This window comes from Cupressus sempervirens, chromosome 6 (assembly GCF_028749045.1).
Source record: "Cupressus sempervirens isolate cs-2001-9-10 chromosome 6, ASM2874904v1, whole genome shotgun sequence".
NCBI lineage: Eukaryota > Viridiplantae > Streptophyta > Pinopsida > Cupressales > Cupressaceae > Cupressus > Cupressus sempervirens.
The window spans coordinates 184790431-184796430 of NC_143123.1; positions in this window are offsets into that span (position 1 = coordinate 184790431).

The window sequence follows — 6000 nt, forward strand, 5'->3', positions numbered from 1 at the left end:
GAACATGACTTACCTTGACAAAGGTATGCCAATCATGCATTTTCAACCCTAATCCAAAATCAACTTTCTTTGATATGAGATTGCTTATGATTGAAGAAAATCCTATCCAAAACTTAGTTTTTTTTATTGCTTCATATATGATATCAATTTTTTGCTGAGTTAATAACCAAGGAATGACACTCATATTAATTTGGTTTCATTGCTATTTGATTCAAAGAAAAACTTCAATGGATGATTGAATTCATCAATGCCATTGAAAATTGTGACCAATTTTCCTTTGCCACACCTTTCATCCAATATTTTCCATAGTGTCTCTATTACATTCTTTCCATTATGCATAGCATCAAATAAATGCACAATTCGGAGGTGCTCGTAGTATGACAACCTACTAAATTATCGAGCATAGCTTTTAAGTCCTTTTGGAACTTTCTCAGTGATGCCTTGATGACCTTCATAAACATTAATTACATCATTACTTAACAAAAGACAGTATCCAAATTTAAATTTCATATGAAAACTTGCATCAGATGTAATGACATTAACTTGAATTAATTCTATTGTATTCCTACTTCCACATGTGAGGTGTCATTCTTTGTGGTTTTGATTTTGTCTCTTCTTTCCCATTGAAAAGATATTTTTGGCAATTCGATACTTTTTTTTTTTTTTGGAGAAAGTGTCTATGCTCATCAAACACTTGCTTTCCTAAACTTTTTGAATGGTGAGATTTCATCTTTGGACCACAAATTGGACATGAAACGTTTCCCTTTGTCTAAAGACCTACAATATCATGTATAATTGGATGACATGTGTACTATAAGATTCATATTTACAATTATCACATGCAACTAAAATATACAACAAAACATATGCATTAACAGTTTTACATACGACAAAAATGTGTTAGTCCAAGGGCATCATATATTGTCCTTACAAGCATTACACAAAATTGAAATTGCCTTTCACCAATTGGCTTAGAGATGTTGTATATAGTGATCCCATTCCATAACTCCAATATCTCATCAATAAAGGGCTCAATATATACATTCATGTCTTTCACTTGGTACTTATCTAGTTGAATGAGCATAAACAAAACATAATTATTACTATTAGAATTCTTTTAGAATAACTGAGAGGGGGGGGGGTGAATCAATTATCCAAGGTCCATGTAATGTCCAATAAAATTTTTTTTTTTCAAATACTTAATGACATATAATTGAAATTATCATGCATGCAATTAAAAATTAAACAATCATGAAAAGTAAACATGCATCACCACATAACACAAAGGATTTTGGTAACCCAGAAACCCTCTAAGAATAAGAAGGTAAAATTGGGGTGGGGATGACACCCACAAAATAACTACACAATTGATTTTAACCACTTCTGATGGTTTGCCCTGTTAAAGGCCTGCCCTGTTAAAGGCTTTACACACTGTCAGATGTAACCTATTTAAAGGATTTCTACACCCTGTTAGGAGTGTGCCCTATTAGAGGACTTAAGAACATTCAACTTAGAATGTCACCCTATTAAAGGATTTACATAGAGCTATTAGGCCCACCCAAGTCCATGGGATTTACAATCACCTTGTCAAAAGAATCTTTTATCCTTCTCTAAGGATCTCCTATCCTTCTCTTAAGGATCTCTTATCCTTCTCCTGGGGATCTTCTATCCTTTTCCTGAGACTTATCCACCTAGCTCTTAAGCTAACCTAGCAATGTAGGATTTCAATGTATAATACAATGGTAAGAAAGTATTAGAAAAGGTTTTGACCTGATAAAGATTACAACTCTAACCTTGCAGATTTTAGATCACTCTTCAGTTCTTTTCTTTGCTTGGCTTTTCTTCCTTGCAGTGCTGACAACTTGTCCACCCTTCAAGATTTGTCTCCTTGAGTTCTTCCACTCATTATGCCAATTCACTCTATGGTCACTTGATCAACTCAGAGTCTTGATGCTCTATGTTTACTCCTCACTGTGTCCTCTTCTTGACACTTCACACTAATCTTCTCTTGGCTTCTTCACACAACCACACAACTCACTCTCCTCACTCTACTTTGATCTCTAACCTATGACTTCTTATAAAGAAATTCTATTCTTCATTTCCCACTCAAGTCTTCCCACTCATCAATTTGAATTGATTTGGAAAAACAATATTGTTTTCCCACCTAATTGTTTCTTTCAGAAACTTCGTCAGTATTCACCTTGAATTGGTTTGCATGGTTTACATAAAATTCTATGACATCTACTAATCATCCTTATCATCCAACTAATTCACAAAATTCAATGTAACAAACTTATCATTACTGATCTAGCAAATCTTTTGACTTAACAAATAATGCAGCAACTCGACATCATTGGTTTACTAATGCTCAACATTAATTGCGTTACTCAACTTCTACTACTATTTACTAATGCTTGACACTATCTAGTTCTGGATTGCTCGGCATCCACTATGTTTCCTAGTTACTCGGCTCCTATATGATTACTGTGTTACTCAGCACTTGAAGAATTCTTATGTTACTTGGCACCTATTAACTTCCTATGTTACTTGGCACCTAAATGATCTTGCTTGGCACTTGAAGAATTTTCTCAGCACACACTGAAGTTGAACTTGCTCGGCTTCAACACAGAATTTGCTCGACACTAACTAGCTTGCTTAGCTCTCACAAATGAACTTAGTTATGCTTTACAAATGACTTAGTCAAGCCTTGCATTTTGAGTGTATTTGAGTGTGTCCATTCCCTGTGTCTTAGAGTATGTCATCAATACACTATTTAATCAATAGCTTAGCTGATCCTTATACTTCATTACAATATCATAACTTCAACCTTTCTCTAGGTGCTCTAGTTACATCTTATTGATTGCCTCCTCCTTGTAAATCAACCAATTGATAGTATTTGGATCACTTAAGCAATTTTCATTCCTACAAGTAGCAAGTTTGACATCAATGACAAAACAATGATTGAAAATATTCTTTACTAGTTCCATTATTCTTCATTCATGATCTTTTCAATTATTTCCAACAATTATAGCCATTACAATACTGTGTTTATAAATTAATTTACATGACTATTAAATGGAAAAATACCTGGCAAAATCATTGCCAACATTATGTTCTCCCTCTTTATGGACATTGAAGGAGGAATGTTATTGTCAATAAAAAAAAGATCACACCGAGTAAACATATCTCATCTCTCAAAATGGATTGACACTGTCTGCTACCAATGAAAGCTTCTAATTATGAGGTTCTTATTTAAATATCAGCCAACTATCTTCTATGTCCTTAAATACAGAATGATCTGCATGCATTTTTATAATGTCATCTTGACTTCTATTGTATGCATGGTAATCCATACATTTTTTCAAGCTAGTACACTTGAATAATCATTGTAGATGTGAAATAATGGGAATGTATAAAAAAACCTTGTGAGGTAGCTTTTTTGTTATTAATATTAATTATATCTACCAATGTGACAATTAGGGCATTCTGTTGCAAATTCATGTTTTTTATGATATATAATATGATGATTGTGACATGCATGTATTGTTTGATACTCTATTCCAATATCTCTCATAATGGTCGATAATTCTCAGTAAGAGCAAGGTAGAATGTTTGATAGTGGTAACAAACACTCACCTATCAACCTATGGAAAAATATTGATATTAATATAAAGAACATTAGTGATATGCTAACATAGAAGATGACAAAATTGACCTTATAATCTTTGCATACGTGAGATTGATACATTGGATATACCATTCATAACCTTGAAGTTTACCAACAATAATTCAATGAAGAGAAGTGTTTTTTGGGAGCCTTGGTACAAGGGCTCGTATGCCTTTTCAATTATAGGTATATCAAGGTTCTCTTCATCATCATCATTAGATTCACTACTATCATCATCTTCATCATTTTCATTAGTTTCGCTAGTAACATATTCTTCAATCCTATTCTCTAGCACATTATCAACTACACCAATACCAACATCTTCAATTGTGTTCTCTACCTCGTGATCATCTTCTTCCATGAGACCATCACCTTCTACTTTGATATTCACACCTCCATGTTCCACCAATTCAAAATTCACATTCACCAAAGGACGATAATCCTTTCCCCCTTTAATGTGATTGTGTTGCCTACAATGTCTCTCAGATGTTATGATTAGAATTTTTTGATTCTTTAAACTGTTACATTTTTTGCAAGGACAATAAAATTTTCCATCACTATTTATTTTGAATTGAGACCACAATCTAGCAACTGTCAACTTGTTTTGTTTTGGGTTCATATTGTTAGGCATGGACTTTCTTCACAAGAAAATATTCAAGCTATAAAATTATATCAAATATAGGCATACAAGCATCAGTAGTATCTTGTATATAATTGCTAATAATAAAATATTTAAATATTACTATCTCTTCAGTAAAGATGGCATCTAAACAAATCTAAAAGAATGTGAAAATAGTGTACTACAATCTCAAAAATAATAAGAGGTTGATAATGAAGAATGCCCAAAAACATCACCTAATTATGTCTCTAGAAACTATCCAACAATTGATTAGAAAATAAGTCCAAAAAATAATAGTCTAACCTCAAGAAAATCAAATATATTTGAATTTTTTTTATTAGGGAAATGCTAGAGAGTTTGAAGGATGAAATGTCAATGAAACCCCTCTCTATTCCTAAGGTAAAAGTTTTAAATTTTGAAAATAAAGTTGAAAGTTATGAGAATATAAATAAAAAATTAAGTAGAATGCTTGGTGTATTTAATGATGCTAGTTTGGGTGATCATTTGGGTGTGAAGGAAGATATAATAGCTAATATATTTAAAAGTGCTCCACCAAGGATATCAAGGATCATTAGTAAAGAGTGTATGATGCAAGTGAGTTATATATGTGTATATATATATATATATATATATATATATATATATATATATATATATATATATATATATATATATATATACTAAACTATATTTCTATACCTTTATAGTTTACTAGTACATTTGGGGGCCATTTTGAGCTAAGTTTTCAATGGCTTGTCATATTCATTTAAAAAAATAAAAAAATCCCAATAGTGTTGAAATTTTGATGCAAGTTAAGTTAGGCGTCAAGATTTAGACGTCTTGATGGATGTAAACAAAAAAGAAAGAAAGTGAAACTTCATCTATCTATGTGGCAAAGTGTGGGCATGTGGGAGGGAGGCTTGAGGAAGACTTTTACAATGATGTTTAAAGGTAAAGGTTTTCTAAAAAACTCGATAGTTTGCTAGCCAAGACAAGTAGTTGCATTTTATTTTTAAAAACCCTTCTTTTTGTCATAGTTGGAGTTTATATACTACCAAATCAGGAAGTTATTATATCTATTTCATCTCCTATTGTACCATGGTGGCCATATTTTAGTTTTTGTGAAACATTTATCGTCCAATGGTGAGTTTTGTGCTATGAGCATTTTATTGGTGTCATCTTGTCAAAATATTGTAGAGCAAGAATTATAAAACATGCTAAAGCATAATGGCCTACAAATATCCACTAACATATTTGATAAGAAGCTACATTAGGTTCCCTTAATTCATTTTCAATAGAACAATGAACTAGAACTTCAAAAACTTGACAGATTCATTGTCCAAAAATATATGGATATCTGGAAGCTAACAAATATCGACCAACAATTTTCTCCTATTTATAATTTTAATTTACCCTTAAGAGATTGAAAACAATTTTAAAATACAATTATCTGTCATCTTTGGGAATTTTTTTTTGAATTGCAATAGATTTAGAAATGCAAGTGATGTACCCCCCACAGATACCCCAATGATAAGACAAGCGAGTTGTATTGGCATGAAGTACTTTCTACACCTCCTCTCTATTTATATAAGTCACTATCTTATCTCCAATGCAGAGATCAATTTCATTTATTTTCTTCAATGTTTGATAAGAAATAGTAGCCAAACAAATTGAGCTGAAAAAAATAGTGTCAAGAAAAATTGTCATGCCCTAA